Here is a 15,009-nt window from a genome sequence, read left to right as displayed (position 1 = left end):
CCATGGGACCAGACAATATCCCTGGCTGTGTTCTACATGAACTACAGAGTGAACTGGCACCTCACTTGTGTGACCTGTTCAATCACAGCCTCACCTCAGACTTTGGCCCTATAGAATAGTTCACTTCTACAGTCATCCCTCTCCACAAAGGAGGAGAGATTGCAGACACTGGCAACTATCGCCCCATTAGCCTGATGAGTCTGATATGCAAAGCTATGTAATGCATCATCATGGACCTAATAAACAAGGATATAGGGAATCTCCAAACTCTGGATCCCACACAGTTTGGTTTTGTGAAGGGTAGATCATGCCTGCTCAACTTGGTCCACTTCTTTGAGTCAGTCATCAGAGCTCTGGATGAAGGCAAGGTGGTTCATACAGCCTACCTTGATCTGGCTAAGGTGTTTGATACCATTCCCCATTCAGGAATCACAGAAAAACTCACTAAGCTAGGCATCAACCCCTATATCACTAGGTGGGTTGCAAATTGGCTTACATATAGAACCCACAGTGTGAAAGTAGCGGACTCCAAGTCAGACTGCCAACCAGTCATGAGTGGAGTCCCACAGGGTTCGGTCCTGGGTCCTCTCCTGTTTGGTATCTACTTCTCTGAAGTCCAAGCCAACACAAAGGGTCTTTGGCTGACAAAGTTCACAGACGATTTTAAGTTGGTAGCTATTAAGTCCCCAAGTGATGTTCACATCCTACAGAAAGGCCCCACTGAGACCGACTGGTGTCAGCACTATGGCCTTAAGCTCAATGCCAAAAAATGTGCTGTCATCCCCTTTGGGAAAAACTCGATTCCCATGAATTACGACATTGATGGTAGTCCACTGAACACAGAATGTGTTATAAGAGATCTGGGAAGACAGGTTCACAGCAGCCTCTCTTTTGACCACCACATTGTCACTGTTTTCAGAAAGTTCTTCTATATGGCACATCTCATTACTAAGGGCTTTGCATCCAGGAAGAAAGAGGTCATTGTCTCCCTCTACTCTTCCGTCATTAGGCCAGTCATCGAGTACAATGCCCCATTTTGCATGTACCTTACTAGACACCTGCAACAACTGGAGAGGTCACAAAAGTACCTCACAAATAGGATCCTAGGCCTTAAACACTTGTCCTATATGGACAGACTCAAAAAACTCCAACTATTCTCTGTCTCATATCGCCTACTTAGATGCGATCTCTGCTTGACATACAAAGCTATGTCTGATCCAACTCTGTTAGAAATCTACATCTAAAGAAATCCCAATCCCTCCACAGCACACACTCCAGTGACCTCAACCTCATTACCACAATCAACAGAATGTGCTGGAGGGACAGGTTTATAACCCAGAGACTGCCCTTGCTATGTAATAGTCTTACCATACATGTCAAAGAGAGCACCTCACTGGTGCTTTTCAAGACAAACCTTAATGAGTGGATGGGAAACAGAAAATTCACCCCGGGGATCACTCCAGTGACTCTACTCGACAGAGGCACTGTGAACTAAGGTTGGGTGGCATGATGTCAGGTTAATCCTGTGGGCTAGGTTTGTAAAGGCTCCAGGGCCATTAGCCTAGTACACACCTATGAACCTATGTTATTATCACTAAGTTAATTGATGGGACTATGGCTACCAGTCTATATAGGAAACCATTCACTAAAAATGTACTGCTTGAAGCCACTAGCTGTCATCCACAATGTGAAGAAAAAAGGATTTCTAAATCTCATTTCTTGAAATTGTGATGTATTTGCAGTTAATTTTGAGATGTAAGCTGTTAATATAGAAGAGAGATTTATTGATAGGGTTTATAATAAAAATGATGTAAACCAGGCACATTTTGGCTACAGATGTTTTGAGACAAGAATTGATTAAGTTTGATAGACTGAGAAATAGAAATGGTGAACAGCTAAAAGTGAGGTTTACAACTACATATGGGACAAATGCTTTTAAGATTTGTGAGGTTATTAACAAACATTGGTGTCTTTTGAAAACTGATGTATTTTTTGATGAATGTTTTGATGATATGCCTCATTCTAGTTATCAAAGGGTAAGAATATTGGTGAACACCTTTCATGGTATAATAAGGGGAAAAGTAAAAGTTAATAGCAGTTCAGCTTTTGATAGTACATTTTGTGGCAACTGTGTGTATTGTAAAGTTGTATGTCATTTACATATGTTAATACCTCAAATGTGTTTTCCTTTAGGCAGTTAATTACATGTAATTCAGACTGGATTGTTTATATGGCTGCATGACAATGTGGAGCATTCTACATTGATCAAACCTCTGGACCATGGAAACAAAGGATTGCTGTTCACCTTAGTGATGTTAGATGTAAACAGGACAGAAATGACTTGTGCATGTACCATATTGAGCAGAATTCTGTATATATTCTATTTGTAGGTATCGATGGTGTTAATGGTGAAGGTTTGTCTGTTCTATCAAAACATGCATTTTTGGATAAAAGGGAAATATTATGGATAACTAACTAGGGAGCTATGTATAAACCAGGACTTAATGAATTTCTGTGAAGTCAATATGATAATGTGTCCAGAATTGATTTTGAACAAATCAGGATTCATAGGAATGTTTAACTGTATAAATTAAAAAAGAAGAGGTTTTTGTTTGTGGCAAACAATGGGTCTGTATATATACATATATATATATATATATATATATATATATATATATATATATATATATATATATTTTTTTTTTCTATAAAGGATGTGTGGGGTGCCTTGTGGAAGTGGTGCTGTCACTGTAAACTAAATGGTATTTAACCTGCTGGATGGAAGGTGCCTACTAACACTGCTGATGCTAATGGGCCAAACCGGTCTGCTGTTTTAATCCATTTCTCCGCCATACATTTCTGATTTTTGTGGAAGAATGATAAATCCAGAGTTGAATTTGAAAGAAGTGGAGTGCTGGTCTTTCTGAGATGATTTGTTGAATTTGTGTGCTTGTCCAAGCACATCTATATCTGTACATATATCCATCCATCCAAAACCCCTTTTTTTCCATTTTTGTACACGTGGCATTGGAGTGTCACTTCAACAATGACAATCATCTACTGCCAAGGTTTATACCACTGAGTGGCTAGCCCAATACATATTACTTCTAATTAAGAGCAAGGTGGGAAGGAAACATAAATAGCCTGAATGTCTTTATTCTGCTGCATCTATCATCTTAAAGAATCTTCTGTTTCCATTGCCTTACAACTGAAAGGTGCCCAAGCTGTACATTTTATGCAGCCACATTTGTTTATTTGTGGCATTTGTACAGGTGGCAGCTGCCTAAAAGGATGCACACCTAGCTGCATTTAATTGCATGGAAGTGAGCATATTTAAGTATTAAACATGGGACAGTGCAGTAACGATGCATGTCTCACTGATAGACATATCACAATGCAGTGACAATTCATTTAACTGTTGCAAAACATGTGACAGTACAGTAGGGATGGATATCTAACTGATAAATATGTTAACATCAGTAAGAATGCATATTTATTCTATTTAACAAATGACAGTGCAGTAGGGATGTATATTTAACTATTAAACAAATGATGATGGGGTAGGGATGCATATTTAACTGTTAAATTAGTGGCAGTGCAGTAAGGATGCATGTTTAAATGTTAAACATGTCACAGTGCTGTACGGATGCATGTTTTACCTGTTAAACATGTCACTGTACCATAAGGATGCAGATTTTAACTGTTAAACATGTCATAGTATAGTAAGGACGCATGTCTAACTTATGAACCTGTCATGGTGTAAGGATGGATGTTTAACTGTTAAATATGTCATGATGCAGTAAGGATGTATGTTTGACTGTTACACAAATGATAGTGCAGTAAGGATGCATGTGTAACTGTTAAATAAATAACAGTGAAGTAATGATGCATGTTTAACTCTTAAACATGTCAATGTGCTGTGAGGATGCAATTTTTTCCCTCAAAAAATGTTTTATTTTCAATTAAAATAACATTTACATAATATTTTTAAATATCATTTTAAACAACTATATACAAAATTTACAATAGCCTGACTTTCATTTATATATACACTGTATGTTATTAAATATAGAATTAACAGATCAGTTATCAGAAATACAATATTGATTATTGCAGAGTGTCCAACAAAGATATAACTTTCTTCCAAGGATTATTTACCAATGGCCTGGGATAGATTCATAGTTCTTTGATTTTTATTTCCATCAATGCAGTTGTCTTCAGTAAAGTGTAGAGAGGATGCAATTTTAACTGTTAAACATGTCATGGTGTAGTAAAAATGCATGTTTAACTGTTAAATGTCTCACTGAACTGTAAGAATGCATGCTTAACTGTTAAATGTCTCACTGAACTGTAAGAATGCATGCTTAACTGTTAAATGTCTCACTGAACTGTAACTGTTAAACACATCATGGTGCTGTAAGGATGCATGTCTTAACTTTTAAACATGTCATGGCACAGTAAGGATGCATGTGTAATAGTTAAACGTGTCATTGAGCTGTACGGATGCATGTTTTAACTGCTAAACATTTCACTGTCCTATATCAATGCATGATTTAAGTGTTAAACATGCCATGGTGTAGTAAGGATGCATGTTTAACTGTTAAACATGTTACTGTACTGCAAAGATGCATGTTTAACTGTTAAACATGTCATTGTGCTACAAGGATGCCCATTTAACTATTAAACATATCACAGTGCAGTAAAGATGCATGTTAATTTGTTAAACCTGTCATTATACTGTAAGGATGTACATTTTAATTGTTAAACATGTCACTGTGCAATAGGGTGCATGTTTAACTGGTAAACATGTCATGGTACAGTAAGGATAAATGTTTAACTGTTAAACATGTCGCTGTGCTGCAAGGATGCATGTTCTATCTGTTAAACATTTTAGGATGCATGATTAACTGTTAAACATGTTATTGTGCTGTACGGATGCATGTTTATTTGTTAAACATGTCACTGTGCTGTAAGAATGTGTGTTTTAACTGTTAAACATGTCACAGTGCATTAAGGATGTAGCTGTAACTGTTAAACATGTCATGGTGCAGTAAGGATCCATGTTTAGCTGTCATTTGCCTGCAGTGTAGGTGATTGCTTACACATGCCAGCTGTTGTACTAAGAAATATTTATGCTGTGCTGTTCATTGTAAGGGCTAGAACACTTGTAGACTGACTGCCCCAAGGTCGTCTCCTTCCCCGTAGTCTTTTTTCACTTTTCTCGCTATATTTCTCCATGTGTTCTATCCCCATAACTGTACCCATTGCTGCTGTTCTCCTCTAACTCCACTAGATGGCAGCATAAGCCTACCTTAACTCACTGTATATTGGCTTCCATCTTTTTATTAAACATAGGTACATCCTATCCCTCTTACGTAAAGGGATTTCCTATTTTTATTTTTATTAAACATAGCCACATCCTATCCCTTTTTACATAAATGGTAAGTCATAAAACTACTGACTCACCATCTAAGGAAAGTGATTCAAACCTTACAAACTCTTATACCCTAACCGTAGGGGACTGGAATCTCTCTGAACAGTCCTTCCATTCCGCATAAAGGGTAACATGTTTTCTTTGAAAGAGCACTACCAGCCTACCTACTATAATACTACTAATTGTAGTATCCTTCCTACCTGATTGTTTTTTGCAGCCTCCTCCAGTGGGGCAAACCCACTCCATTTGCCCTCACTATACTCGGGCTCACTGCTCCCATACCCTACCCCCATTCCCACTCACCCCTATATGCATTACATTTATACCTAACCTTGCCACACCCACTCCCACAACCACCAATCACACCCCTCCACCTCCTGACTCCACCCACACTACTCAAATATATATCCAACACATAGCCCTCAATTACCACCTCACACTCCACCCCCCATTCCCTTCTTATTAGCTATATTACCTCCCAACCTGACACCTCCCTTCTCCAGCAACCCTAGTCATCTTACCTCACTTCCTAATTCCACTCCCCTCCGTTTTACCCCAGCTCTCTCCACACATAGCTACTACTATTCCACTACACTACTATCTCATGTTACCTCTTCCTGCTAGCATGCATGCTGCATTACCTCTAACTCCTGTAGACCTAACTATACATTCATCTCACCCACTGTCATCTATATTCATCTTAGCCTCTTATAATTAACATTACCCAGCCATGTTTCTCGCACTCAACATCTTTCTCCTTATACTCACCCTCCACCTCTCTCTCCTTCTAAAACTATCATAATTTCACACAACCCATCTCCCTCCCCCACCCTCCCCCACCATATCTGTCATTTTCACACCCTCCCAAGCTATACTGATATATACTCAAGTCTGAATCAAACCAATCTTATCCTACAAAAGAAAAATAATCCTGCTATCCACACATCATAACTCTTCTTTTCACCATGGCCACAAATACTTCAGCAACTCAAAAATGAAATCCCTCCCTAGTAACTTCTTAACTCTTCATAACTTGGCTTTCTGCAGTGATATACACCCCAAACCAGGTCCTTTTTCTCCTTCTCATAATTCCCACAACTCCACAAAAAACTAAAGTTTACCACTGTTAATCTTCAGAGTATTAAGAATAAAATTCCCCACCTGCATGCATGGCTAAGTCAACACAAACCAGACTTCACTGCCATCACTGAAATATGGCTCAAGCCATATATCAAGGATTCTGAAATTTTACCCCCAAACTACTCCTGTCTTAGGAATGACAGAATCCATAAAAAAGGTCAAGATGTCACCATATTATTCTCAAGCACCTACACAGACATTCCATACTCTAAACCAATTCCCCCTTTCTCATCTGCTGAGCTACTAGTTACTTTTCTCAAACTTAACAACAGCATCAGCCTTTGGATCATAGTAATGTACATTCCTCCAGGAAACAATAGTCCTATTCTAGAAGATATTCTAGCCTGGACAAGCCTTAACATACAAAATGAAACTATAATTTTAGGCAACGTTAATATCAACTAGCTAGACATCTCCAATAATAATCCCTTAGCAAATATCAACCTACACATATATTCTCAACTAATTTCTGATATCACCAGACCTAACAAGAACACAAACAAAGGCTCAATCTTAGATTGGGTCCTAGTTTCAGACGCTGATAAAATCTCTTCCTCAGGCATTCTCCCTGATAGTATCAGTGAGCACTCTCCAGCATTCATTATACATGAGCACACCTCTACAACTAACCCTCACCAATATAGATATACCAGCAATCTGTCTCATTTCTCCCAAAACACCCTCAATGACATCCTGTGGAAAACAAACTGGAACCCACTTACATTTCTTCCACTCATTGAAGCTGTTGAATTCTTTAATTCTACATTCCTCAGAATTCTAAACTCTCTTGTCACCTTACCACTAAAGAGAGTCAAATCAAAACATGCTTGCTGGCTGGCAAGGGCCACAAAGCAAGTCATGTCTTCTAGGGACAAAGCATGGAAAACCTGGCAAAAAAAAAACAAATCTCCTTCCAACCTAATGCAATACAAACAACTTCGTAATCAGGCTAAATGTTTAGTGGTCAAAAACAAAAAAGAGTACATACAATATATTCAAGATCAGCACAAAGAAAATCCCAAAAAATTCTGGGGAGCAATTAATTCCTTACTCCACTCAGGTACTAACAACAACCCATGCCCAAACCCAGATAAAACTCCCTCTGAGTGAGCCACATTATTCAATACATACTTTATTGACACCATCACCAAACTAACTACTACCTTCCCACCCATCAATTCTGACACATTGGGCCCACCATAAACCCATAATACCTCAAATTCCACACCTATCTTCTCATTATCACCCATTACCACATCCACCATCCAAAAACTACTTTATAAACTAAAACCTTGTACAAATGCTCCTGACAATCTACCTACAGAATACCTACAACTAGCAGCCCATTTTATAAGTTACCCATACTCCTTAACAGGTCCATTCAAGAATACTGCATACTAGATATCTAGAAAAAATCATTTGTCATTCCTCTACATAAAGACGCAACAACTTTGACATCTCAAACTTCATCCTATTGCCATTCTTTCCCCCATCTCTAAAATATTAGAGAAGTGCATCCAAACACAGCTCATAAATCATCTAGTTAAATACCAACTGCTTTCTGCCACTCAGCATTGCTTTAGGCCTGGACATAGCACCAACACCACCCTCATCTCTTTCTTAGACACAGTGAATAGAGCCCGTGACACTAGCTCCTTAGTTTCAGCTCTCTTTCTTGATCTATCAAAGGCATTTGACACCATTTCTCACTCCATACTGCTCAACAAATTCTCCAACCTTAATCTATCTCCCCCCACCCTACAATGTTTACAAACTACCTCCCAAGCAGGCAGCAGTACTCTAAATGGCAGAACTCTTCCTCCCCTTTCATTATTGCCAACACAGGTGTCCCCCAAGGATCAGTTCTGGGTCCTCTCCTCTATAGTGTATTTGTCAACAACTTTCATCAATCCCTTACTCAAAGTATGATTCAACTATCATCTCTTCCTCAAAATCTCTCAGCAAATTACAGCAACTTACCCAAGAAGCATTCAACTCTACTGAGCATTGGATGTCCCAGAATCACCTCGCCCTTAACTTCAACAAAACAAAACTTTTATTATTTGTTCCCACAAAAACTAGCCCCATTGAGAAATCTCTTTTTGCAGTTACTTCCAGTAACAATACTATCTTAGAAGTCGTCCCTAGTACCAAACTGCTAGGTGTCATCATTGATGACAAACTAACCTTTGACCTTTACATCCACAGCAATATAAAAAAAAAACATCAAAAGCTAGGTGCCCTATATTGTCATAATTATTTCCTCAGTCTCACTGCCAAAAAGGCCCTTGCCACATCCTTCCTACTTCCATCTCTGCTTTATGGTACTCCCATCTTCACCAACCTACAATCTTCCTAAAAGCTAAGCTTGATTCCTGCTACAATAAAGTTGCCAAATTTGCTAGAAACTCTAAATACTCTACCCACCACTGCTCCTCGTTGCTTCAACTAAATTGGCTTGAATCCCACCACCATCTTACTTACCTTTAACTAACCACAGCCCACAAAATAATCTACCAACCTGAACGTTGCCCTTCCATCTCATCTACACTGACCATGTGCCAGCACGATCACCACCTCTGGTCAGAAAACAAAATGTTGCTGTCTGTAGAGAAACCCAAACTGTCAGCTGGCCAAATGCTGTACTCCTATGCTGTCTCTAAGTTATGGAATAATCTTCCTCCTTCACTCAGATCAAAAAGTAAGTCTGCTTCTTTTAAAAAATCCCTAAAATTACATTTAGTCTCTAATTGTCTAGGCTCCTGTACCCCACAAAAAATCCCAGCACCTAATTTCCCACTATAGAACCTCTCTCTGTTTCACTTCTCAAAACATTCCCACTCTTTTCTCTGTACCTTCTTACATGTTCACCTGCTTTACACCCTGAACTCTACACCCCCCTGCTTTGAACCCTACACACTCACATGTATATACTATTTTCTTTTTCAACTCACATAAACTGCAAAGTTACTTTCCTCTTCTAAGCTGACTTTCATACTTCTGTTTCCATTTATGCTCTCACTTATAAAATGTTTGCCCTTTTCATGTAATTATTGAAATATCATCTCTGCCAATTATCTTATCCTTCCTGTCTGTCCATTTTATTGTGTATCAACATTGTTCAATTAATTGTATGTAGTAATATGTCCATTTTATTTATGTATCAACAATGTTTTAATTAGTTAATTGTATGTAACAATGTGGAGCTTTTCTCCCCGGGCCTCCACTGAAAATGGGGTCCTCTAAAACCAGTGGACTTTCCCAGTCAACAAATGCAATAAATAAATAATAAATAAATAAACATGCCACTGTGCTGTAAGAATGCATGTTTTAACTGTTAAACATTTAATGGTGAAATAAGGATGCATATTTAACTGTTAAAAATGTCACTGTGCCGTAAGGATGTGTGTTTTAACCGTTAAGCATGTCATGGTCCATTAAGGATTAATGTGTAACTGTTAAACATGTCATGGTACAGTATGTATGCATTTTTAACTGTTAAACATTTCATGGTGTGGTAGGTATGCATATTTAAGTGTTAAACAAGAAACAGGACAGAAAAGATTCATGTTTAACTGCTAAATATGTCATGGTGCAGTAAGGAAGCATGTTTAAATGGTAAACAAGTGACAGTGCTGTAAGTGTATATTTCTGGAGCAACTCTGTACTGGTATCTGCTTAGTACAAAATTAATCCTAATTTTAAACATCATGCCATTGGTGGCTTCAACTCCTCTATCCATCAGGGGATTGAATTCGTGCTTAAGTAAATGTTACTATTTTAGACAATCTGTGATGAGTTTTAATGGTGCTATGTTCTGATTTGAAAACCAAGAGGTTGACAGTTACGCCCTCTGGTAAAGACTGCTGACAAGTCCAGAAAAAGTGGCCAGCAACCCTTTTGTGTTAGCAGTAATGACATTATGGACTGAGAAAAGCAGTTAAGATATAAGAAAAAAAATGAGTGACCTATAGTGTGATGTTCCTGGCAGCTAGTCACCCTCCCTGCATATACAGTTCACATATGTAAAGAAGTATTTCCCACAACTGAATGATATAACATGCAAAGTCAGAGGAAAAAGCAAATATACAGTAGCTAAGGCAAGACTACCTAGATTCCCATTTTTTCAGATTAACCTTATCCAAATAGCTTTGTCACATTGGGTTATACCAAATGCGTTTGCATTTTGTTTCAAATCAGAATGTACTATGCCAATGTAAGTTTAGACAGTTTAATTAACGTATTTACATTTTTTTCTGTACAGAAACGTAATTATGACAGCAATTTTGAAATACACTTTTTCATATCATAGCAATTTATTTGTTGAGTGTGTCAAGAAAGGAAATACTGCCAGCCTGGCTATCTGGAATTTTGTAAATAGTTATATGTCATTTGTGAATATCAATATGATTCATGTGCTTGACTTACAAATGTATAAGAACTGTATGTTATGTGTGTATTAAACTGCTGGTACAGAAATGTGTGTTGAGCAAGGTTTGTACGGTACTAAGCCTAAATGTGTGACCACAGTGTATCCGTCTGGATTAGAACAGAAATATATATAAATTATTCTACCTGTGTAAATGTATATGTTTTAATAGTGAGAACTAGAACATAGAAGGTTAGCTTGCAAAACCTCAAGAAAATAGTTGAAATTAAATTGTTTTATGATTATGCTATAAAAGTTAGCTTCAATGCAGCAAGGAGACAGGATGCCTAGAACTAGGGAGCCTTCTGCATTATATTGTAAGTGTTTTATTGTTTTATGACTTCCAGGATCTGCAAACATCCGAAGGCTATGTATTTTCACAGGCAGATGCTAATTGATGCATCAATAGGGGCTGTTTGTGAGCCTGGAAAATGAAGTCAGGTGACAAAAAGTGATGCCATGCTGCAAGTATCCCAGCAGCAATATTTGAGATATTAATTTAAGAACTATCTGAGAGAGAGAGAGAGAGAGAGAGAGAGAGAGAGAATTTTGTATTTGTCTTTGACCTGACAACATCCACTCACAACCTCTGCACTTGCCTTCCTGTAAGTAAGTTAACTAGGGTACAGTAATTTCTTTTAGATAGAGTTAGGAATATAGTGAAGTATAGCTTTAGATATTTTCTTTATTTATTTGAGACTGTCCTGCAATGTTGTTTTAAATATGTCCTGTGATTTTGAACTATGAAGTAACTGTGATGATTGAGTATTTTCTTGTTCTTTTATTATTTATTTTTATGTTTAAATCTATCTTTGTGGCTGAGATTTGTGAGACATATTTAAGCTCTGAGAGTACTTACATATTTATTTGGTGACACTGTGGGCGACTCCTAATAGCCTTGTCTGTTGGTCAAACTACCATTTGGATTAATAGTAACATTACACAGTAGGATTGGGCAGCCTTTGTTAAGGGCCTTAAAGTAGCTGATGAGGGTTCTGGTGGCAGTGGTAACTATCTTATAGTCTGGGCAGAAGGGGGCATGGCTAGTAAATCTGTGTCAGCCTTTCCCAGGAGTGTGTGTGTGTGTGTGTGTGTGTGTGTGTGTGTGTGTGTGTGTGTGTGTGTGTGTGTGTGTGTGTGTGTGTGTGTGTGTAAAACAAATCTCCAAGAGTATGTGTATCAACTACTTGGGCAGGGACACGTGCACTGGTTGGACAGAGAGAGTTTTGGAGGACTTGGCTTGGAACCCTGGCTAAGGACTCAGCTCTATAGCTGTGCCAGTTGGAGGTCTTATTGTGAATCTGGAGAAAGAGGGAGAAACCAGCCCAAGACTGACTGTGGTCTCTGTACTCTTAAGAGAAATTGCAATTTACTGTGTGTGTAATTGTCATCCTCCCTGTGTATACATTCCTCACTGCTGCCAGCGGTGAGGATTGAGGCTCCTTGATTACTGGGCCAGTGCAGGGGCATCACAGATTGATTATAGCCATGTCAGTTTTAATTGGTATGCATCTGACTGATTTAATGACTAGGCAATTATAGAATCCATAGAATTAATTTTGATTGCCCATTTTATAGTTATGGAGACCTGAAATTTTATGTAAAGTGGGGCAATCAGGTGAAAGCTAAGGAAATGTAATTCTTGAAAAGATCCATTATATATCTTAACCTTGACTTAATAAACTGTTGGATGCTAAGTACAAAATAACTTTTCCTGCCATGCTGCAACATATGGGAGCAGAAAGGTTCTCATCAGTCACTGACACATAGGGTGGGATGTTTATGAGCGAAAGGATCAGTAGGATTTCTGAGACACTAGCTGTATGGAGGATTATGGAGGATTACAGTTGTTTATCAACCACATGGTGATAGCTGAAGGAGCACATGACAATCAAAACACAAGGAGCAGAAGCTGACAGGCTGGGGAGGTGCACTTACTGCAATTTGAATGCAGGAGCTGGGCATGAGATTCTGATTCCTAAATGAAATAGAGAATAGGTGTGCAAGCAAACACAGATGGTACCAGAATAAGTAAGGGACTGAGAAAGATATTTCATTTTTTATCTTCATCACTGATTGGGTATGTCTTTGCTGACAGCCATTTGGGTGCATGTAGAGAACCTATCTCTGACTCTGAGTAAGTTTGACACAGAGGTGACAAAGTAAAAAAAAAACATTTAAGATGTGTAGCTGGTCCACTGGTACAAATTGATTTTTGCATGCAGAACTGTGGAACCAGGAATTATTATTTTTAAGCCATAATAGTGCCCAAACAGTAAATTAGCCCTTGTAGTTACTTTCTTCCTTCAGCCTTATGAGGTTGGTGATGTGTAGTCTCCCATTAAACATCAGTTACTCAAAAATGAAATTAAAAGTGCTCGGCTTTAGATTCATAGTTACTCTGTAATAATAGTGTTTAATTAATAATACCGTAACTTGGTAGGCTTACTGACACAGTGTCATATTCAGCCATGACCTGGGAACAATGTCTGGTTAAGTGACTTGCTCAGGGTCACACAGTAAGCAATGGAGATCAGAAACTCTGTACCACAGAAACTAATGTTCACAAGCTTAAATAAATGGCATTTACTATTACCTCTCTCCCAATGCAGTTGGTGTCAAACATGATCTATCAGGAACTTCACTTAAAAAAAATGTGCAAAGGCAAAGCAACCCTTCTGGCTGTGTATATGTATATTTTTGTTAAGTTTTCAACTTAACACTCAGATCATTTAAATTAAATTTGCATTTTAATGCTAAGTAAGCCATTAACATTGATGCACCCTTAACAACTGTTCACAGGGTAACAGTAGTAGATACCCAGCCTGAATGCCACATGTCATAATATTAAGTGAGTCATGGGCCAGGTGTAGACCTGTTAATTAAACTACAATGTTGCTTCTCACAGTGTGCATGACAGCTGCAGTGTTATTACTCTATTGCATCATCATTATTTAGTCCACTGCAATAGTAATGTAGACAATAACATGGCACAAATGGATAATTACATTAAATATGTTGATATATATATAGAACTGCGGTGCATATCTGCAGCACAGCACTAGCTGTAATGCATACGCAGTAACTTTTGTAGTGGAACACAGCTGTCAGGATCTTTTCTGAACAATAAAGATGAAAGCTAATATAATTGGTGGAAACAATTTAAAATTATTCTCATACTTTGGGACAAATTAAATATTTCTACCATTCTGACAGAGTAAGGGGACTCAGTTTAGTAAGTATTTGATGAACATCGTAAAGGCCTTCATTTTTTATTTATGACATAATTTGATAATTATTGTCCACATGTCCGTCATAAAAATGCCAATTCTATGAGCTAGGTACAACAAAAAATTCTAAACTAAAGATCAGAGATCTCTTTAAATAGTTGGGACAGTATGGATAGTTAAAATGATAGGCAGGTCATAGTGATGGCACTTGTAATACTTGTTTCTTTTCAGTAGCCGTGGAAGAAATCATAAATGCAAGAAATTTGAAATGATGTGCCAAAGCAAGTATGCTATATGTGACTGCCATGCAATATGGATACAACAGCTCCTTTAAGTTGAACATGGAAAGAGAAGGTAATTGTTGGGGGTGATTTGGTTTGGGTTATGCACTAGAACTCAACAGTGATTACCTGTGTGGGCAGAGAGCTAACAGATGCATTGTTGTTTGTGTCCTAGGAAGGATTTGTAGCAGGCACAGGCAATGCTATGGGATGGGTACTGAAAAATGGTGTGTGACTGACACAATTTGAGAACTCTCTGTGTACTGGTGTGTGTGACTGACACAGCTTATGAACCCTCTGTGCACTGGTGTGTGCGACTGAGCACGGTTGTGAACTCTCTGTGTACTGGTGTGTGTGACTGACACAGCTTGTGAACTCTCTGTGTACTGCTGTGTGTTGCTGAGCACAGCTTGTGAAATCTGTGTATACTGGTGCGTGTGACTGAGCACAACTTCTGAGCTGTCTGTGTATTGGTATGTGTGTGACTGAGCACAG

Source organism: Protopterus annectens, chromosome 5.part1 (assembly GCF_019279795.1).
Source record: "Protopterus annectens isolate FY-2018-M chromosome 5.part1, PAN1.0, whole genome shotgun sequence".
Lineage (NCBI taxonomy): Eukaryota > Metazoa > Chordata > Ceratodontiformes > Protopteridae > Protopterus > Protopterus annectens.
The sequence above is the reverse complement of the archived record's forward strand: the minus strand, read 5'-3'. Positions refer to the sequence as shown.